At 55.3% G+C, this 21,493-nt stretch overlaps 11 non-coding genes across 11 annotated transcripts; all 11 read left to right on the top strand.

Moving 5' to 3' along the window:
* Positions 1–202: 202 nt before the first annotated feature.
* trnae-uuc (transfer RNA glutamic acid (anticodon UUC)) lies at positions 203–274 on the top strand. The gene has a single exon. It is a non-coding gene; the product is annotated as a tRNA-Glu (tRNA).
* A 2,415-nt stretch (positions 275–2,689) lies between these two features.
* Positions 2,690–2,762, top strand: trnav-aac (transfer RNA valine (anticodon AAC)). The gene has a single exon. It is a non-coding gene; the product is annotated as a tRNA-Val (tRNA).
* Positions 2,763–3,609: 847 nt separating this feature from the next.
* trnae-uuc (transfer RNA glutamic acid (anticodon UUC)) lies at positions 3,610–3,681 on the top strand. Its single transcript has one exon. It is a non-coding gene; the product is annotated as a tRNA-Glu (tRNA).
* A 3,308-nt stretch (positions 3,682–6,989) lies between these two features.
* Positions 6,990–7,061, top strand: trnae-uuc (transfer RNA glutamic acid (anticodon UUC)). Its single transcript has one exon. It is a non-coding gene; the product is annotated as a tRNA-Glu (tRNA).
* A 2,904-nt stretch (positions 7,062–9,965) lies between these two features.
* On the top strand, positions 9,966–10,038 carry trnav-aac (transfer RNA valine (anticodon AAC)). The gene has a single exon. It is a non-coding gene; the product is annotated as a tRNA-Val (tRNA).
* Positions 10,039–10,885: 847 nt separating this feature from the next.
* trnae-uuc (transfer RNA glutamic acid (anticodon UUC)) lies at positions 10,886–10,957 on the top strand. Its single transcript has one exon. It is a non-coding gene; the product is annotated as a tRNA-Glu (tRNA).
* Positions 10,958–14,292: 3,335 nt separating this feature from the next.
* Positions 14,293–14,364, top strand: trnae-uuc (transfer RNA glutamic acid (anticodon UUC)). The gene has a single exon. It is a non-coding gene; the product is annotated as a tRNA-Glu (tRNA).
* Positions 14,365–16,779: 2,415 nt separating this feature from the next.
* On the top strand, positions 16,780–16,852 carry trnav-aac (transfer RNA valine (anticodon AAC)). The gene has a single exon. It is a non-coding gene; the product is annotated as a tRNA-Val (tRNA).
* An 847-nt stretch (positions 16,853–17,699) lies between these two features.
* Positions 17,700–17,771, top strand: trnae-uuc (transfer RNA glutamic acid (anticodon UUC)). The gene has a single exon. It is a non-coding gene; the product is annotated as a tRNA-Glu (tRNA).
* Positions 17,772–20,186: 2,415 nt separating this feature from the next.
* trnav-aac (transfer RNA valine (anticodon AAC)) lies at positions 20,187–20,259 on the top strand. Its single transcript has one exon. It is a non-coding gene; the product is annotated as a tRNA-Val (tRNA).
* An 847-nt stretch (positions 20,260–21,106) lies between these two features.
* Positions 21,107–21,178, top strand: trnae-uuc (transfer RNA glutamic acid (anticodon UUC)). The gene has a single exon. It is a non-coding gene; the product is annotated as a tRNA-Glu (tRNA).
* Positions 21,179–21,493: the final 315 nt, after the last annotated feature.

Genomic DNA, 21,493 nt, shown 5'->3' on the forward strand with positions numbered 1-21,493 from the left:
CGAGTTACCGATACCCACGTGGCAGGGCGGAAAAGGCTGTGCTCTCTTCGTGTGACCTAATTCGGAAAAGTCCTGACGTTGCATTTCAACTGAGCCCCAGTATACATCGACCCTTCGACACTCTGAGTGACAACTCTCTTGCGCGTTTTCTCATATTTATGTAGTTTGCTTGCATGATGCCCGGAACAGCAGGGGTGTGTGCTCCCATATGGTCTAGCGGTTAGGATTCCTGGTTTTCACCCAGGCGGCCCGGGTTCGACTCCCGGTATGGGAACCTGTCAGTTTTGCCTCCTGCTTTCCAAAAGATCAGCACCGTGTACGAAGGAGCCGCATTAAAACCACTCGAACGTGCAAAACGCGCGAGAAGAGGGGGCGCTTGTTTCCAACCGAAGACTTCTCGCGTGTGAGACGAGCTGATCATCCCTGCAGGAGGTGGGAGGGTTACTCTGGTAGACAGGGCTGACCTTCGGCAATAGGGTTTATACTCTCCAAGATGATATTTGCACTTTCTGGAGAGGCGATTTTCTCCACTTCAGTAGCCCGATTTCGTCGATTGCGTGGAGAGGGCTGTAGAATGTGGCGCCGCCTTTCCTGCTCCGTCCATGACAGGCGTGCTGGTCTCTGGAGAGAGAGCACGGTCCATCAGCGCACTCCAATAAAGGCACTGGAAGCAGCTGAATCGCATTGGCGAAGCTCAGCGCTGGGCCGCTGGGCAGGGATTGCCACCGTTTCCGTAGTGTAGTGGTTATCACGTTCGCCTCACACGCGAAAGGTCCCCGGCCCGAAACCGGGCGGAAACAGACCGGCTTCCTTTGTCGGCACGCACAAAAGGGGATTGGGGATTCGCCTAGCGCTGTGATCGAACAGACCCCCTCACCTCTTAGTGTGGCGGGATCTGCACAGTGCATGTCGCAGCGCATCCTGCTTTCACTTCAATGCGCGTCCTGATGTACCCCAGTCTCCCGCGTGACAGGTGCGGATAATCACCACTATACTAACGAGGAAGACATCGCTCTCTCCGACCCCCGGCATCGTGTCCCGACCCACCGTGCTGGAAGCCGACGCGTGCTGTGATTCCTTTACGGAGCAGAAATGACAACCGAGGAGCCGAGAGATCATTTCAGCATTTCGCGTCTGAACAGAAAACACAAACGACCAACTCGGAATGACTTGCCTTTGATGCTTTCAAAGCGTTCTTTGTGCATCGAACAGACCCACTCACCTCTTAGTGTGGCGGGATGTGCACAGTGCATGTCGCAGCGCTTCCTGCTTTCACTTCAATGTGCTTCCTGATGTCGAGTCGTGTGCCGTGCGGAGGCTCTGAAAGCGAGAGCAATGAAAAGGTGCACGGCGCTGTGAAAGAAAACAGAGAAGTGAAAGGCAGTCCTTTCTCTAAGGAGGTAAAAGAAAAGCTTTCTACTCCCCGTCAGGGAATCGAACCCTGGTCTCCCGCGTGACAGGCGGGGATACTCGCCACTATACTAACGAGGAAGACACCGCACTCTCCGATCCTCGGCATCGTGTCCCGACCCAGCGTGCTGGAAGGCGACGCGTGCTGTGATTCCTTTACGGAACAGAAATGACAACCGAGGAGCCGAGAGATCATGTCAGCATTTCGCGTCTGAACGGAAAACACAAACGACCAACTCGGAATGACTTGCTTTTGACGCTTTTCAAAGCGTTCTTTGTGCACGACGACTGCGCCGCCTAGCAGATACAGATGGGTTGTACAACTCTGAACTAGCAAATGGAAGAGGGCTAAGCCCCCTCTCTTTTAGCCCAGGTTCGATCTGTCTCCCAGAATCACCAGGGCGCACGCACACACACCCGTGCCGTTGAAGTGCTCTGCCTCATTTCTAAGGGCAACTCAACATTCACTCCTACCCCGAGAACAGAAAAGACAGCGTCCGCAGCAACAACAGCTCAGGTCTCTGCACAGGAGCTAAGCTGCCCCCATCTCCTCTGCTCTGCGGCTCCTGCGGAGTGGAGTCGGCCTGGAGCCGTGTTTGCAGGCGGCGGCTCCCCGCGCTCTGTCTGTGCGTCCAAGAGCTCCTGGGAGGAAGAGAGAGCCCTCCCACTCGGGGGCTTTTCCACGGTCTGTGTGAGGAGGGGCGGGTGTGTCCAGTAGCATATCGAGCGGAAGCCTGGGGCGGCGGAGAGCTGTGATCGTGCAGACCTTGAGGTGTCACCTCTTTGTCTGCTTTCCCGCCCCCCCTCCGCCCAAGCTCTGCTCCAGAGTAGCCCGGCAACCCCTCACACCTGCACGTGTCACAACCTAAGGTGTGGTCATGAGACACCCATGGGGTGCTGCTCTGTTCTTGCTAATTGTTTCCTGCCCGTCGCAGGCAGGAGTCCATGCGAGGAAGATGCGCTGGACAGAGCTCAGAGGGCACAGCTGGGTGGCTTTCCTTCTGAGTGACGTTCCTGCAACACTCTCCCGCTCCTCTTGGTGCGCTCATGCCGCAACACAGGAAGGCTGGAGCAGGTGGCTGTGGGCTCTGCGCACTGCCGAAACAGGTCAGTTGGGAGAGCGTTAGACTGAAGATCTAAAAGTCCCTGGTTTGATCCCGGGTTTCGGCATTTTGTTTCATCGCGCCCTTTGTTCCTCTCTCCAGCGCCCCCTGCCTAAAGTGACGCTTCCCTTTCTCAGCCCGAAACGCAAGCGAGACACCAGCAGCGGTCCCTGCAGGTTTCCGTAGTGTAGCGGCTATCACGTTCGCCTAACACGCGAAAGGTCCCCGGTTCGAGACCGGGCGGAAACAGCCTCTTCTCGCACGCTCCTGTACTTCACAGAGGTCTTGAGCGACCGGTCATTTGTTCCCAATGTATTTCCGGTGCCTTCATGCACTCTTGTACCAAACGCACGTTCCTGCTGTACGCGGAGCCGATCATTTGCAATTGGGCTGTGCCGACAGACCAGGACGAGCTCTGTCGGCTCAAAAGCAGCGCAGGACCTGCAACAACAACAGAAAGATTAGCATCCAGCGGGGGCCTCTTAGTGAGCCCAAGATCTCATCAAGAATCGGCTCCAGCAACAGGGCTGGGCGCATTGTTCCATTCTCCGACCACTCTCGGTGTAAACAAGTCCCTCCTGGTCTCTGCTTGAAATGCACTTTCCTGCGTTTGCTTTGGTGTATCTGGCTTCCCCTGCATGGGCGAATGTGAAGAAGATCCTTAGTAAGTCATTGAAGAAAACCGAGAAGAGGTCAGAGTGGCCTCTGTCGTTCATCAACGATCCAGTCAGGCAGTACTCCTCTGTAAAGCGCCGTTCGTTCACATCGATTGGCTTTTTTTTGCCTTCATTCGCGCAAGTAGTAAAAGCAGACGCCCCTATTCTGCCGTGACCCGGATTCGAACCGAGGTTGTTGCGGCCACAACGCAAAGTACTGACCACTATACGATCACGGCGAGTTACCGATACCCACGTGGCAGGGCGGAAAAGGCTGTGCTCTCTTCGTGTGACCTAATTCGGAAAAGTCCTGACGTTGCATTTCAACTGAGCCCCAGTATACATCGACCCTTCGACACTCTGAGTGACAACTCTCTTGCGCGTTTTCTCATATTTATGTAGTTTGCTTGCATGATGCCCGGAACAGCAGGGGTGTGTGCTCCCATATGGTCTAGCGGTTAGGATTCCTGGTTTTCACCCAGGCGGCCCGGGTTCGACTCCCGGTATGGGAACCTGTCAGTTTTGCCTCCTGCTTTCCAAAAGATCAGCACCGTGTACGAAGGAGCCGCATTAAAACCACTCGAACGTGCAAAACGCGCGAGAAGAGGGGGCGCTTGTTTCCAACCGAAGACTTCTCGCGTGTGAGACGAGCTGATCATCCCTGCAGGAGGTGGGAGGGTTACTCTGGTAGACAGGGCTGACCTTCGGCAATAGGGTTTATACTCTCCAAGATGATATTTGCACTTTCTGGAGAGGCGATTTTCTCCACTTCAGTAGCCCGATTTCGTCGATTGCGTGGAGAGGGCTGTAGAATGTGGCGCCGCCTTTCCTGCTCCGTCCATGACAGGCGTGCTGGTCTCTGGAGAGAGAGCACGGTCCATCAGCGCACTCCAATAAAGGCACTGGAAGCAGCTGAATCGCATTGGCGAAGCTCAGCGCTGGGCCGCTGGGCAGGGATTGCCACCGTTTCCGTAGTGTAGTGGTTATCACGTTCGCCTCACACGCGAAAGGTCCCCGGCCCGAAACCGGGCGGAAACAGACCGGCTTCCTTTGTCGGCACGCACAAAAGGGGATTGGGGATTCGCCTAGCGCTGTGATCGAACAGACCCCCTCACCTCTTAGTGTGGCGGGATCTGCACAGTGCATGTCGCAGCGCATCCTGCTTTCACTTCAATGCGCGTCCTGATGTACCCCAGTCTCCCGCGTGACAGGTGCGGATAATCACCACTATACTAACGAGGAAGACATCGCTCTCTCCGACCCCCGGCATCGTGTCCCGACCCACCGTGCTGGAAGCCGACGCGTGCTGTGATTCCTTTACGGAGCAGAAATGACAACCGAGGAGCCGAGAGATCATTTCAGCATTTCGCGTCTGAACAGAAAACACAAACGACCAACTCGGAATGACTTGCCTTTGATGCTTTCAAAGCGTTCTTTGTGCATCGAACAGACCCACTCACCTCTTAGTGTGGCGGGATGTGCACAGTGCATATCGCAGCGCTTCCTGCTTTCACTTCAATGTGCTTCCTGATGTCGAGTCGTGTGCCGTGCGGAGGCTCTGAAAGCGAGAGCAATGAAAAGGTGCACGGCGCTGTGAAAGAAAACAGAGAAGTGAAAGGCAGTCCTTTCTCTAAGGAGGTAAAAGAAAAGCTTTCTACTCCCCGTCAGGGAATCGAACCCTGGTCTCCCGCGTGACAGGCGGGGATACTCGCCACTATACTAACGAGGAAGACACCGCACTCTCCGATCCTCGGCATCGTGTCCCGACCCAGCGTGCTGGAAGGCGACGCGTGCTGTGATTCCTTTACGGAACAGAAATGACAACCGAGGAGCCGAGAGATCATGTCAGCATTTCGCGTCTGAACGGAAAACACAAACGACCAACTCGGAATGACTTGCTTTTGACGCTTTTCAAAGCGTTCTTTGTGCACGACGACTGCGCCGCCTAGCAGATACAGATGGGTTGTACAACTCTGAACTAGCAAATGGAAGAGGGCTAAGCCCCCTCTCTTTTAGCCCAGGTTCGATCTGTCTCCCAGAATCACCAGGGCGCACGCACACACACCCGTGCCGTTGAAGTGCTCTGCCTCATTTCTAAGGGCAACTCAACATTCACTCCTACCCCGAGAACAGAAAAGACAGCGTCCGCAGCAACAACAGCTCAGGTCTCTGCACAGGAGCTAAGCTGCCCCCATCTCCTCTGCTCTGCGGCTCCTGCGGAGTGGAGTCGGCCTGGAGCCGTGTTTGCAGGCGGCGGCTCCCCGCGCTCTGTCTGTGCGTCCAAGAGCTCCTGGGAGGAAGAGAGAGCCCTCCCACTCGGGGGCTTTTCCACGGTCTGTGTGAGGAGGGGCGGGTGTGTCCAGTAGCTTATCGAGCGGAAGCCTGGGGCGGCGGAGAGCTGTGATCGTGCAGACCTTGAGGTGTGACCTCTTTGTCTGCTTTCCCGCCCCCCCTCCGCCCAAGCTCTGCTCCAGAGTAGCCCGGCAACCCCTCACACCTGCACGTGTCACAACCTAAGGTGTGGTCATGAGACACCCATGGGGTGCTGCTCTGTTCTTGCTAATTGTTTCCTGCCCGTCGCAGGCAGGAGTCCATGCGAGGAAGATGCGCTGGACAGAGCTCAGAGGGCGCAGCTGGGTAGCTTTCCTTCTGAGTGACGTTCCTGCAACACTCTCCCGCTCCTCTTGGTGCGCTCATGCCGCTGGAGCAGGTGGCTGTGGGCTCTGTGCACTGCCGAAATAGCTCAGTTGGGAGAGCGTTAGACTGAAGATCTAAAGATCCCTGGTTCGATCCCGGGTTTCGGCATTTTGTTTCATCGCGCCCTTTGTTCCTCTTTCCAGCGCCCCCTGCCTAAAGTGACGCTTCCCATTCTCAGCCCGAAACGCAAGCGAGACACCAGCAGCGGTCCCTGCAGGTTTCCGTAGTGTAGCGGCTATCACGTTCGCCTAACACGCGAAAGGTCCCCGGTCCGAGACCGGGCGGAAACAGCCTCTTGTTGCACGCTCCTGTACTTCACAGAGGTCTTGAGCGACCGGTCATTTGTTCCCAATGTATTTCCGGTGCCTTCATGCACTCTTGTACCAAACGCACGTTCCTTCTGTACGCGGAGCCGATCATTTGCAATTGGGCTGTGCCGACAGACCAGGACGAGCTCTGTCGGCTCAAAAGCAGCGCAGGACCTGCAAGAACAACAGAAAGATTAGCATCCAGTGAGCCCAAGATCTCATCAAGAATCGGCTCCAGCAACAGGGCTGGGCGCATTGTTCCATTCTCCGACCACTCTCGGTGTAAACAAGTCCCTCCTGGTCTCTGCTTGAAATGCACTTTCCTGCGTTTGCTTTGGTGTAACTGGCTTCCCCTGCATGGGCGAATGTGAAGAAGATCCTTAGTAAGTCGTTGAAGAAAACCGAGAAGAGGTCGGAGTGGCCTCTGTCGTTCATCAACGATCCAGTCAGGCAGTACTCCTCTGTAAAGCGCCGTTCGTTCACATCGATTGGCTTTTTTTTGCCTTCATTCGCGCAAGTAGTAAAAGCAGACGCCCCTATTCTGCCGTGACCCGGTTTCGAACCGGGGTTGTTGCTGCCACAACGCAAAGTACTGACCACTATACGATCACGGCGAGTTACCGATACACATATGGTAGGGCGGAAAAGGCTGTGCTCTCTTCGTGTGACCTAATTCGGAAAAGTCCTGACGTTGCATTTCAACTGAGCCCCAGTATACATCGACCCTTCGACACTCTGAGTGACAACTCTCTTGCGTGTTTTCTCATATTTATGTAGTTTGCTTGCATGATGCCCGGAACAGCGGGGTTGTGTGCTCCCATATGGTCTAGTGGTTAGGATTCCTGGTTTTCACCCAGGCGGCCCGGGTTTGACTCCCGGTATGGGAACGTGTCAGTTTTGCCTCCTGCTTTCCAAAAGATCAGCACCGTGTACGAAGGAGCCGCATTAAAACCACTCGAACGTGCAAAACGCGCGAGAAGAGGGGGCGCTTGTTTCCAACCGAAGACTTCTCGCGTGTGAGACGAGCTGATCATCGCTGCAGGAGGTGGGAGGGTTACTCTGGTAGACAGGGCTGACCTTCGGTAATAGGATATATACTCTCCAAGATGATATTTGCACTTTCTGGAGAGGCGATTTTCTCCACTTCAGTAGCCCGATTTCGTCGATTGCGTGGAGAGGGCTGTAGAATGTGGCGCCGCTTTTCCTGCTCCGTCCATGACAGGCGTGCTGGTCTCTGGAGAGAGAGCACGGTCCATCAGCGCACTCCAATAAAGGCACTGGAAGCAGCTGAATCGCATTGGCGAAGCTCAGCACTGGGCCGCTGGGAAGGGTTTGCTACCGTTTCCGTAGTGTAGTGGTTATCATGTTTGCCTCACACGCGAAAAGTCCCTGGTTCGAAACTGGGCGGAAACAGACCGGCTTCTTTTGTCGCCACGCACAAAAGGGGATTGGGGATTCGCCTAGCGCTGTGATCGCACAGACCCACTCACCTCTTAGTGTGGCGGGATCTGCACAGTGCATGTCGCAGCGCATCCTGCTTTCACTCCAATGCGCGTCCTGATGTACCCCAGTCTCCCGCGTGACAGGTGGGGATAATCACCACTATACTAACGAGGAAGACATCGCTCTCTCCGACCCCCGGCATCGTGTCCCGACCCACCGTGCTGGAAGCCGACGCGTGCTGTGATTTCTTTACGGAGCAGAAATGACAACCGAGGAGCCGAGAGATCATTTCAGCATTTCGCGTCTGAACAGAAAACACAAACGACCAACTCGGAATGACTTGCCTTTGACGCTTATCAAAGCGTTCTTTGTGCATCGAACAGACCCACTCACCTCTTAGTGTGGCGGGATCTGCACAGTGCATGTCGCAGCGCTTCCTGCTTTCACTTCAATGTGCTTTCTGATGTCGAGTCGTGTGCCGTGCGGAGGCTCTGAAAGCGAGAGCAATGAAAAGGTGCACGACGCTGTGAAAGAAAACAGAGAAGTGAAAGGCAGTCCTTTCTCTAAGGAGGTAAAAGAAAAGCTTTCTACTCCCCGTCGGGGAATCAAACCCCGGTCTCCCGCGTGACAGGCGGGGATACTTGCCACTATGCTAACGAGGAAGACATCACACCCTTCGACCCCCGGCATCGTGTCCCGACCCACCGTGCTGGAAGCCGACGCGTCCTGTGATTTCTTTACGGAGCAGAAATGACAACCGAGGAGCCGAGAGATAATTTCAGCATTTCGCGTCTGAACAGAAAACACAAACGACCAACTCGGAATGACTTGCCTTTGACGCTTATCAAAGCGTTCTTTGTGCATCGAACAGACCCACTCACCTCTTAGTGTGGCGGGATCTGCACAGTGCATGTCGTAGCGCTTCCTGCTTTCACTTCAATGTGCTTTCTGATGTCGAGTCGTGTGCCGTGCGGAGGCTCTGAAAGCGAGAGCAATGAAAAGGTGCACGACGCTGTGAAAGAAAACAGAGAAGTGAAAGGCAGTCCTTTCTCTAAGGAGGTAAAAGAAAAGCTTTCTACTCCCCGTCAGGGAATCGAACCCCGGTCTCCCGCGTGACAGGCAGGGATACTTGCCACTATACTAACGAGGAAGACATCACACCCTTCGATCCCCGGCATCGTGTCCCGACCCAGCGTGCTGGAAGGCGACGCGTGCTGTGATTCCTTTACGGAGCAGAAATGACAACCGAGGAGCCGAGAGATCATGTCAGCATTTCGCGTCTGAACGGAAAACACAAACGACCAACTCGGAATGACTTGCTTTTGACGCTTTTCAAAGCGTTCTTTGTGCACGACGACTGCGCCGCCTAGCAGATACAGATGGGTTGTACAACTCTGAACTAGCAAATGGAAGAGGGCTAAGCCCCCTCTCTTTTAGCCCAGGTTCGATCTGTCTCCCAGAATCACCAGGGCGCACGCACACACACCCGTGCCGTTGAAGTGCTCTGCCTCATTTCTAAGGGCAACTCAACATTCACTCCTACCCCGAGAACAGAAAAGACAGCGTCCGCAGCAACAACAGCTCAGGTCTCTGCACAGGAGCTAAGCTGCCCCCATCTCCTCTGCTCTGCGGCTCCTGCGGAGTGGAGTCGGCCTGGAGCCGTGTTTGCAGGCGGCGGCTCCCCGCGCTCTGTCTGTGCGTCCAAGAGCTCCTGGGAGGAAGAGAGAGCCCTCCCACTCGGGGGCTTTTCCACGGTCTGTGTGAGGAGGGGCGGGTGTGTCCAGTAGCATATCGAGCGGAAGCCTGGGGCGGCGGAGAGCTGTGATCGTGCAGACCTTGAGGTGTCACCTCTTTGTCTGCTTTCCCGCCCCCCCTCCGCCCAAGCTCTGCTCCAGAGTAGCCCGGCAACCCCTCACACCTGCACGTGTCACAACCTAAGGTGTGGTCATGAGACACCCATGGGGTGCTGCTCTGTTCTTGCTAATTGTTTCCTGCCCGTCGCAGGCAGGAGTCCATGCGAGGAAGATGCGCTGGACAGAGCTCAGAGGGCACAGCTGGGTGGCTTTCCTTCTGAGTGACGTTCCTGCAACACTCTCCCGCTCCTCTTGGTGCGCTCATGCCGCAACACAGGAAGGCTGGAGCAGGTGGCTGTGGGCTCTGCGCACTGCCGAAACAGGTCAGTTGGGAGAGCGTTAGACTGAAGATCTAAAAGTCCCTGGTTTGATCCCGGGTTTCGGCATTTTGTTTCATCGCGCCCTTTGTTCCTCTCTCCAGCGCCCCCTGCCTAAAGTGACGCTTCCCTTTCTCAGCCCGAAACGCAAGCGAGACACCAGCAGCGGTCCCTGCAGGTTTCCGTAGTGTAGCGGCTATCACGTTCGCCTAACACGCGAAAGGTCCCCGGTTCGAGACCGGGCGGAAACAGCCTCTTTTCGCACGCTCCTGTACTTCACAGAGGTCTTGAGCGACCGGTCATTTGTTCCCAATGTATTTCCGGTGCCTTCATGCACTCTTGTACCAAACGCACGTTCCTTCTGTACGCGGAGCCGATCATTTGCAATTGGGCTGTGCCGACAGACCAGGACGAGCTCTGTCGGCTCAAAAGCAGCGCAGGACGTGCAACAACAACAGGAAGATTAGCATCCAGCGGGGGCCTCTTAGTGAGCCCAAGATCTCATCAAGAATCGGCTCCAGCAACAGGGCTGGGCGCATTGTTCCATTCTCCGACCACTCTCGGTGTAAACAAGTCCCTCCTGGTCTCTGCTTGAAATGCACTTTCCTGCGTTTGCTTTGGTGTAACTGGCTTCCCCTGCATGGGCGAATGTGAAGAAGATCCTTAGTAAGTCATTGAAGAAAACCGAGAAGAGGTCAGAGTGGCCTCTGTCGTTCATCAACGATCCAGTCAGGCAGTACTCCTCTGTAAAGCGCCGTTCGTTCACATCGATTGGCTTTTTTTTGCCTTCATTCGCGCAAGTAGTAAAAGCAGACGCCCCTATTCTGCCGTGACCCGGATTCGAACCGGGGTTGTTGCGGCCACAACGCAAAGTACTGACCACTATACGATCACGGCGAGTTACCGATACCCACGTGGCAGGGCGGAAAAGGCTGTGCTCTCTTCGTGTGACCTAATTCGGAAAAGTCCTGACGTTGCATTTCAACTGAGCCCCAGTATACATCGACCCTTCGACACTCTGAGTGACAACTCTCTTGCGCGTTTTCTCATATTTATGTAGTTTGCTTGCATGATGCCCGGAACAGCAGGGGTGTGTGCTCCCATATGGTCTAGCGGTTAGGATTCCTGGTTTTCACCCAGGCGGCCCGGGTTCGACTCCCGGTATGGGAACCTGTCAGTTTTGCCTCCTGCTTTCCAAAAGATCAGCACCGTGTACGAAGGAGCCGCATTAAAACCACTCGAACGTGCAAAACGCGCGAGAAGAGGGGGCGCTTGTTTCCAACCGAAGACTTCTCGCGTGTGAGACGAGCTGATCATCCCTGCAGGAGGTGGGAGGGTTACTCTGGTAGACAGGGCTGACCTTCGGCAATAGGGTTTATACTCTCCAAGATGATATTTGCACTTTCTGGAGAGGCGATTTTCTCCACTTCAGTAGCCCGATTTCGTCGATTGCGTGGAGAGGGCTGTAGAATGTGGCGCCGCCTTTCCTGCTCCGTCCATGACAGGCGTGCTGGTCTCTGGAGAGAGAGCACGGTCCATCAGCGCACTCCAATAAAGGCACTGGAAGCAGCTGAATCGCATTGGCGAAGCTCAGCGCTGGGCCGCTGGGAAGGGATTGCCACCGTTTCCGTAGTGTAGTGGTTATCACGTTCGCCTCACACGCGAAAGGTCCCCGGCCCGAAACCGGGCGGAAACAGACCGGCTTCCTTTGTCGGCACGCACAAAAGGGGATTGGGGATTCGCCTAGCGCTGTGATCGAACAGACCCACTCACCTCTTAGTGTGGCGGGATCTGCACAGTGCATGTCGCAGCGCATCCTGCTTTCACTTCAATGCGCGTCCTGATGTACCCCAGTCTCCCGCGTGACAGGTGCGGATAATCACCACTATACTAACGAGGAAGACATCGCTCTCTCCGACCCCCGGCATCGTGTCCCGACCCACCGTGCTGGAAGCCGACGCGTGCTGTGATTCCTTTACGGAGCAGAAATGACAACCGAGGAGCCGAGAGATCATTTCAGCATTTCGCGTCTGAACAGAAAACACAAACGACCAACTCGGAATGACTTGCCTTTGATGCTTTCAAAGCGTTCTTTGTGCATCGAACAGACCCACTCACCTCTTAGTGTGGCGGGATGTGCACAGTGCATGTCGCAGCGCTTCCTGCTTTCACTTCAATGTGCTTCCTGATGTCGAGTCGTGTGCCGTGCGGAGGCTCTGAAAGCGAGAGCAATGAAAAGGTGCACGGCGCTGTGAAAGAAAACAGAGAAGTGAAAGGCAGTCCTTTCTCTAAGGAGGTAAAAGAAAAGCTTTCTACTCCCCGTCAGGGAATCGAACCCTGGTCTCCCGCGTGACAGGCGGGGATACTCGCCACTATACTAACGAGGAAGACACCGCACTCTCCGATCCTCGGCATCGTGTCCCGACCCAGCGTGCTGGAAGGCGACGCGTGCTGTGATTCCTTTACGGAACAGAAATGACAACCGAGGAGCCGAGAGATCATGTCAGCATTTCGCGTCTGAACGGAAAACACAAACGACCAACTCGGAATGACTTGCTTTTGACGCTTTTCAAAGCGTTCTTTGTGCACGACGACTGCGCCGCCTAGCAGATACAGATGGGTTGTACAACTCTGAACTAGCAAATGGAAGAGGGCTAAGCCCCCTCTCTTTTAGCCCAGGTTCGATCTGTCTCCCAGAATCACCAGGGCGCACGCACACACACCCGTGCCGTTGAAGTGCTCTGCCTCATTTCTAAGGGCAACTCAACATTCACTCCTACCCCGAGAACAGAAAAGACAGCGTCCGCAGCAACAACAGCTCAGGTCTCTGCACAGGAGCTAAGCTGCCCCCATCTCCTCTGCTCTGCGGCTCCTGCGGAGTGGAGTCGGCCTGGAGCCGTGTTTGCAGGCGGCGGCTCCCCGCGCTCTGTCTGTGCGTCCAAGAGCTCCTGGGAGGAAGAGAGAGCCCTCCCACTCGGGGGCTTTTCCACGGTCTGTGTGAGGAGGGGCGGGTGTGTCCAGTAGCATATCGAGCGGAAGCCTGGGGCGGCGGAGAGCTGTGATCGTGCAGACCTTGAGGTGTCACCTCTTTGTCTGCTTTCCCGCCCCCCCTCCGCCCAAGCTCTGCTCCAGAGTAGCCCGGCAACCCCTCACACCTGCACGTGTCACAACCTAAGGTGTGGTCATGAGACACCCATGGGGTGCTGCTCTGTTCTTGCTAATTGTTTCCTGCCCGTCGCAGGCAGGAGTCCATGCGAGGAAGATGCGCTGGACAGAGCTCAGAGGGCACAGCTGGGTGGCTTTCCTTCTGAGTGACGTTCCTGCAACACTCTCCCGCTCCTCTTGGTGCGCTCATGCCGCAACACAGGAAGGCTGGAGCAGGTGGCTGTGGGCTCTGCGCACTGCCGAAACAGGTCAGTTGGGAGAGCGTTAGACTGAAGATCTAAAAGTCCCTGGTTTGATCCCGGGTTTCGGCATTTTGTTTCATCGCGCCCTTTGTTCCTCTCTCCAGCGCCCCCTGCCTAAAGTGACGCTTCCCTTTCTCAGCCCGAAACGCAAGCGAGACACCAGCAGCGGTCCCTGCAGGTTTCCGTAGTGTAGCGGCTATCACGTTCGCTTAACACGCGAAAGGTCCCCGGTTCGAGACCGGGCGGAAACAGCCTCTTTTCGCACGCTCCTGTACTTCACAGAGGTCTTGAGCGACCGGTCATTTGTTCCCAATGTATTTCCGGTGCCTTCATGCACTCTTGTACCAAACGCACGTTCCTTCTGTACGCGGAGCCGATCATTTGCAATTGGGCTGTGCCGACAGACCAGGACGAGCTCTGTCGGCTCAAAAGCAGCGCAGGACGTGCAACAACAACAGGAAGATTAGCATCCAGCGGGGGCCTCTTAGTGAGCCCAAGATCTCATCAAGAATCGGCTCCAGCAACAGGGCTGGGCGCATTGTTCCATTCTCCGACCACTCTCGGTGTAAACAAGTCCCTCCTGGTCTCTGCTTGAAATGCACTTTCCTGCGTTTGCTTTGGTGTAACTGGCTTCCCCTGCATGGGCGAATGTGAAGAAGATCCTTAGTAAGTCATTGAAGAAAACCAAGAAGAGGTCAGAGTGGCCTCTGTCGTTCATCAACGATCCAGTCAGGCAGTACTCCTCTGTAAAGCGCCGTTCGTTCACATCGATTGGCTTTTTTTTGCCTTCATTCGCGCAAGTAGTAAAAGCAGACGCCCCTATTCTGCCGTGACCCGGATTCGAACCGGGGTTGTTGCGGCCACAACGCAAAGTACTGACCACTATACGATCACGGCGAGTTACCGATACCCACGTGGCAGGGCGGAAAAGGCTGTGCTCTCTTCGTGTGACCTAATTCGGAAAAGTCCTGACGTTGCATTTCAACTGAGCCCCAGTATACATCGACCCTTCGACACTCTGAGTGACAACTCTCTTGCGCGTTTTCTCATATTTATGTAGTTTGCTTGCATGATGCCCGGAACAGCAGGGGTGTGTGCTCCCATATGGTCTAGCGGTTAGGATTCCTGGTTTTCACCCAGGCGGCCCGGGTTCGACTCCCGGTATGGGAACCTGTCAGTTTTGCCTCCTGCTTTCCAAAAGATCAGCACCGTGTACGAAGGAGCCGCATTAAAACCACTCGAACGTGCAAAACGCGCGAGAAGAGGGGGCGCTTGTTTCCAACCGAAGACTTCTCGCGTGTGAGACGAGCTGATCATCCCTGCAGGAGGTGGGAGGGTTACTCTGGTAGACAGGGCTGACCTTCGGCAATAGGGTTTATACTCTCCAAGATGATATTTGCACTTTCTGGAGAGGCGATTTTCTCCACTTCAGTAGCCCGATTTCGTCGATTGCGTGGAGAGGGCTGTAGAATGTGGCGCCGCCTTTCCTGCTCCGTCCATGACAGGCGTGCTGGTCTCTGGAGAGAGAGCACGGTCCATCAGCGCACTCCAATAAAGGCACTGGAAGCAGCTGAATCGCATTGGCGAAGCTCAGCGCTGGGCCGCTGGGCAGGGATTGCCACCGTTTCCGTAGTGTAGTGGTTATCACGTTCGCCTCACACGCGAAAGGTCCCCGGCCCGAAACCGGGCGGAAACAGACCGGCTTCCTTTGTCGGCACGCACAAAAGGGGATTGGGGATTCGCCTAGCGCTGTGATCGAACAGACCCACTCACCTCTTAGTGTGGCGGGATCTGCACAGTGCATGTCGCAGCGCATCCTGCTTTCACTTCAATGCGCGTCCTGATGTACCCCAGTCTCCCGCGTGACAGGTGCGGATAATCACCACTATACTAACGAGGAAGACATCGCTCTCTCCGACCCCCGGCATCGTGTCCCGACCCACCGTGCTGGAAGCCGACGCGTGCTGTGATTCCTTTACGGAGCAGAAATGACAACCGAGGAGCCGAGAGATCATTTCAGCATTTCGCGTCTGAACAGAAAACACAAACGACCAACTCGGAATGACTTGCCTTTGATGCTTTCAAAGCGTTCTTTGTGCATCGAACAGACCCACTCACCTCTTAGTGTGGCGGGATGTGCACAGTGCATGTCGCAGCGCTTCCTGCTTTCACTTCAATGTGCTTCCTGATGTCGAGTCGTGTGCCGTGCGGAGGCTCTGAAAGCGAGAGCAATGAAAAGGTGCACGGCGCTGTGAAAGAAAACAGAGAAGTGAAAGGCAGTCCTTTCTCTAAGGAGGTAAAAGAAAAGCTTTCTACTCCCCGTCAGGGAATCGAACCCTGGTCTCCCGCGTGACAGGCGGGGATACTCGCCACTATACTAACGAGGAAGACACCGCACTCTCCGATCCTCGGCATCGTGTCCCGACCCAGCGTGCTGGAAGGCGACGCGTGCTGTGATTCCTTTACGGAACAGAAATGACAACCGAGGAGCCGAGAGATCATGTCAGCATTTCGCGTCTGAACGGAAAACACAAACGACCAACTCGGAATGACTTGCTTTTGACGCTTTTCAAAGCGTTCTTTGTGCACGACGACTGCGCCGCCTAGCAGATACAGATGGGTTGTACAACTCTGAACTAGCAAATGGAAGAGGGCTAAGCCCCCTCTCTTTTAGCCCAGGTTCGATCTGTCTCCCAGAATCACCAGGGCGCACGCACACACACCCGTGCCGTTGAAGTGCTCTGCCTCATTTCTAAGGGCAACTCAACATTCACTCCTACCCCGAGAACAGAAAAGACAGCGTCCGCAGCAACAACAGCTCAGGTCTCTGCACAGGAGCTAAGCTGCCCCCATCTCCTCTGCTCTGCGGCTCCTGCGGAGTGGAGTCGGCCTGGAGCCGTGTTTGCAGGCGGCGGCTCCCCGCGCTCTGTCTGTGCGTCCAAGAGCTCCTGGGAGGAAGAGAGAGCCCTCCCACTCGGGGGCTTTTCCACGGTCTGTGTGAGGAGGGGCGGGTGTGTCCAGTAGCATATCGAGCGGAAGCCTGGGGCGGCGGAGAGCTGTGATCGTGCAGACCTTGAGGTGTCACCTCTTTGTCTGCTTTCCCGCCCCCCCTCCGCCCAAGCTCTGCTCCAGAGTAGCCCGGCAACCCCTCACACCTGCACGTGTCACAACCTAAGGTGTGGTCATGAGACACCCATGGGGTGCTGCTCTGTTCTTGCTAATTGTTTCCTGCCCGTCGCAGGCAGGAGTCCATGCGAGGAAGATGCGCTGGACAGAGCTCAGAGGGCACAGCTGGGTGGCTTTCCTTCTGAGTGACGTTCCTGCAACACTCTCCCGCTCCTCTTGGTGCGCTCATGCCGCAACACAGGAAGGCTGGAGCAGGTGGCTGTGGGCTCTGCGCACTGCCGAAACAGGTCAGTTGGGAGAGCGTTAGACTGAAGATCTAAAAGTCCCTGGTTTGATCCCGGGTTTCGGCATTTTGTTTCATCGCGCCCTTTGTTCCTCTCTCCAGCGCCCCCTGCCTAAAGTGACGCTTCCCTTTCTCAGCCCGAAACGCAAGCGAGACACCAGCAGCGGTCCCTGCAGGTTTCCGTAGTGTAGCGGCTATCACGTTCGCCTAACACGCGAAAGGTCCCCGGTTCGAGACCGGGCGGAAACAGCCTCTTTTCGCACGCTCCTGTACTTCACAGAGGTCTTGAGCGACCGGTCATTTGTTCCCAATGTATTTCCGGTGCCTTCATGCACTCTTGTACCAAACGCACGTTCCTTCTGTACGCGGAGCCGATCATTTGCAATTGGGCTGTGCCGACAGACCAGGACGAGCTCTGTCGGCTCAAAAGCAGCGCAGGACGTGCAACAACAACAGGAAGATTAGCATCCAGCGGGGGCCTCTTAGTGAGCCCAAGATCTCATCAAGAATCGGCTCCAGCAACAGGGCTGGGCGCATTGTTCCATTCTCCGACCACTCTCGGTGTAAACAAGTCCCTCCTGGTCTCTGCTTGAAATGCACTTTCCTGCGTTTGCTTTGGTGTAACTGGCTTCCCCTGCATGGGCGAATGTGAAGAAGATCCTTAGTAAGTCATTGAAGAAAACCAAGAAGAGGTCAGAGTGGCCTCTGTCGTTCATCAACGATCCAGTCAGGCAGTACTCCTCTGTAAAGCGCCGTTCGTTCACATCGATTGGCTTTTTTTTGCCTTCATTCGCGCAAGTAGTAAAAGCAGACGCCCCTATTCTGCCGTGACCCGGATTCGAACCGGGGTTGTTGCGGCCACAACGCAAAGTACTGACCACTATACGATCACGGCGAGTTACCGATACCCACGTGGCAGGGCGGAAAAGGCTGTGCTCTCTTCGTGTGACCTAATTCGGAAAAGTCCTGACGTTGCATTTCAACTGAGCCCCAGTATACATCGACCCTTCGACACTCTGAGTGACAACTCTCTTGCGCGTTTTCTCATATTTATGTAGTTTGCTTGCATGATGCCCGGAACAGCAGGGGTGTGTGCTCCCATATGGTCTAGCGGTTAGGATTCCTGGTTTTCACCCAGGCGGCCCGGGTTCGACTCCCGGTATGGGAACCTGTCAGTTTTGCCTCCTGCTTTCCAAAAGATCAGCACCGTGTACGAAGGAGCCGCATTAAAACCACTCGAACGTGCAAAACGCGCGAGAAGAGGGGGCGCTTGTTTCCAACCGAAGACTTCTCGCGTGTGAGACGAGCTGATCATCCCTGCAGGAGGTGGGAGGGTTACTCTGGTAGACAGGGCTGACCTTCGGCAATAGGGTTTATACTCTCCAAGATGATATTTGCACTTTCTGGAGAGGCGATTTTCTCCACTTCAGTAGCCCGATTTCGTCGATTGCGTGGAGAGGGCTGTAGAATGTGGCGCCGCCTTTCCTGCTCCGTCCATGACAGGCGTGCTGGTCTCTGGAGAGAGAGCACGGTCCATCAGCGCACTCCAATAAAGGCACTGGAAGCAGCTGAATCGCATTGGCGAAGCTCAGCGCTGGGCCGCTGGGCAGGGATTGCCACCGTTTCCGTAGTGTAGTGGTTATCACGTTCGCCTCACACGCGAAAGGTCCCCGGCCCGAAACCGGGCGGAAACAGACCGGCTTCCTTTGTCGGCACGCACAAAAGGGGATTGGGGATTCGCCTAGCGCTGTGATCGAACAGACCCACTCACCTCTTAGTGTGGCGGGATCTGCACAGTGCATGTCGCAGCGCATCCTGCTTTCACTTCAATGCGCGTCCTGATGTACCCCAGTCTCCCGCGTGACAGGTGCGGATAATCACCACTATACTAACGAGGAAGACATCGCTCTCTCCGACCCCCGGCATCGTGTCCCGACCCACCGTGCTGGAAGCCGACGCGTGCTGTGATTCCTTTACGGAGCAGAAATGACAACCGAGGAGCCGAGAGATCATTTCAGCATTTCGCGTCTGAACAGAAAACACAAACGACCAACTCGGAATGACTTGCCTTTGATGCTTTCAAAGCGTTCTTTGTGCATCGAACAGACCCACTCACCTCTTAGTGTGGCGGGATGTGCACAGTGCATGTCGCAGCGCTTCCTGCTTTCACTTCAATGTGCTTCCTGATGTCGAGTCGTGTGCCGTGCGGAGGCTCTGAAAGCGAGAGCAATGAAAAGGTGCACGGCGCTGTGAAAGAAAACAGAGAAGTGAAAGGCAGTCCTTTCTCTAAGGAGGTAAAAGAAAAGCTTTCTACTCCCCGTCAGGGAATCGAACCCTGGTCTCCCGCGTGACAGGCGGGGATACTCGCCACTATACTAACGAGGAAGACACCGCACTCTCCGATCCTCGGCATCGTGTCCCGACCCAGCGTGCTGGAAGGCGACGCGTGCTGTGATTCCTTTACGGAACAGAAATGACAACCGAGGAGCCGAGAGATCATGTCAGCATTTCGCGTCTGAACGGAAAACACAAACGACCAACTCGGAATGACTTGCTTTTGACGCTTTTCAAAGCGTTCTTTGTGCACGACGACTGCGCCGCCTAGCAGATACAGATGGGTTGTACAACTCTGAACTAGCAAATGGAAGAGGGCTAAGCCCCCTCTCTTTTAGCCCAGGTTCGATCTGTCTCCCAGAATCACCAGGGCGCACGCACACACACCCGTGCCGTTGAAGTGCTCTGCCTCATTTCTAAGGGCAACTCAACATTCACTCCTACCCCGAGAACAGAAAAGACAGCGTCCGCAGCAACAACAGCTCAGGTCTCTGCACAGGAGCTAAGCTGCCCCCATCTCCTCTGCTCTGCGGCTCCTGCGGAGTGGAGTCGGCCTGGAGCCGTGTTTGCAGGCGGCGGCTCCCCGCGCTCTGTCTGTGCGTCCAAGAGCTCCTGGGAGGAAGAGAGAGCCCTCCCACTCGGGGGCTTTTCCACGGTCTGTGTGAGGAGGGGCGGGTGTGTCCAGTAGCATATCGAGCGGAAGCCTGGGGCGGCGGAGAGCTGTGATCGTGCAGACCTTGAGGTGTCACCTCTTTGTCTGCTTTCCCGCCCCCCCTCCGCCCAAGCTCTGCTCCAGAGTAGCCCGGCAACCCCTCACACCTGCACGTGTCACAACCTAAGGTGTGGTCATGAGACACCCATGGGGTGCTGCTCTGTTCTTGCTAATTGTTTCCTGCCCGTCGCAGGCAGGAGTCCATGCGAGGAAGATGCGCTGGACAGAGCTCAGAGGGCACAGCTGGGTGGCTTTCCTTCTGAGTGACGTTCCTGCAACACTCTCCCGCTCCTCTTGGTGCGCTCATGCCGCAACACAGGAAGGCTGGAGCAGGTGGCTGTGGGCTCTGCGCACTGCCGAAACAGGTCAGTTGGGAGAGCGTTAGACTGAAGATCTAAAAGTCCCTGGTTTGATCCCGGGTTTCGGCATTTTGTTTCATCGCGCCCTTTGTTCCTCTCTCCAGCGCCCCCTGCCTAAAGTGACGCTTCCCTTTCTCAGCCCGAAACGCAAGCGAGACACCAGCAGCGGTCCCTGCAGGTTTCCGTAGTGTAGCGGCTATCACGTTCGCCTAACACGCGAAAGGTCCCCGGTTCGAGACCGGGCGGAAACAGCCTCGTTTCGCACGCTCCTGTACTTCACAGAGGTCTTGAGCGACCGGTCATTTGTTCCCAATGTATTTCCGGTGCCTTCATGCACTCTTGTACCAAACGCACGTTCCTTCTGTACGCGGAGCCGATCATTTGCAATTGGGCTGTGCCGACAGACCAGGACGAGCTCTGTCGGCTCAAAAGCAGCGCAGGACGTGCAACAACAACAGGAAGATTAGCATCCAGCGGGGGCCTCTTAGTGAGCCCAAGATCTCATCAAGAATCGGCTCCAGCAACAGGGCTGGGCGCATTGTTCCATTCTCCGACCACTCTCGGTGTAAACAAGTCCCTCCTGGTCTCTGCTTGAAATGCACTTTCCTGCGTTTGCTTTGGTGTAACTGGCTTCCCCTGCATGGGCGAATGTGAAGAAGATCCTTAGTAAGTCATTGAAGAAAACCGAGAAGAGGTCAGAGTGGCCTCTGTCGTTCATCAACGATCCAGTCAGGCAGTACTCCTCTGTAAAGCGCCGTTCGTTCACATCGATTGGCTTTTTTTTGCCTTCATTCGCGCAAGTAGTAAAAGCAGACGCCCCTATTCTGCCGTGACCCGGATTCGAACCGGGGTTGTTGCGGCCACAACGCAAAGTACTGACCACTATACGATCACGGCGAGTTACCGATACCCACGTGGCAGGGCGGAAAAGGCTGTGCTCTCTTCGTGTGACCTAATTCGGAAAAGTCCTGACGTTGCATTTCAACTGAGCCCCAGTATACATCGACCCTTCGACACTCTGAGTGACAACTCTCTTGCGCGTTTTCTCATATTTATGTAGTTTGCTTGCATGATGCCCGGAACAGCAGGGGTGTGTGCTCCCATATGGTCTAGCGGTTAGGATTCCTGGTTTTCACCCAGGCGGCCCGGGTTCGACTCCCGGTATGGGAACCTGTCAGTTTTGCCTCCTGCTTTCCAAAAGATCAGCACCGTGTACGAAGGAGCCGCATTAAAACCACTCGAACGTGCAAAACGCGCGAGAAGAGGGGGCGCTTGTTTCCAACCGAAGACTTCTCGCGTGTGAGACGAGCTGATCATCCCTGCAGGAGGTGGGAGGGTTACTCTGGTAGACAGGGCTGACCTTCGGCAATAGGGTTTATACTCTCCAAGATGATATTTGCACTTTCTGGAGAGGCGATTTTCTCCACTTCAGTAGCCCGATTTCGTCGATTGCGTGGAGAGGGCTGTAGAATGTGGCGCCGCCTT

This window comes from Atractosteus spatula, chromosome 10 (assembly GCF_055471065.1).
Source record: "Atractosteus spatula isolate fAtrSpa1 chromosome 10, fAtrSpa1.hap1, whole genome shotgun sequence".
NCBI classification, from domain to species: Eukaryota; Metazoa; Chordata; class Actinopteri; order Semionotiformes; family Lepisosteidae; genus Atractosteus; species Atractosteus spatula.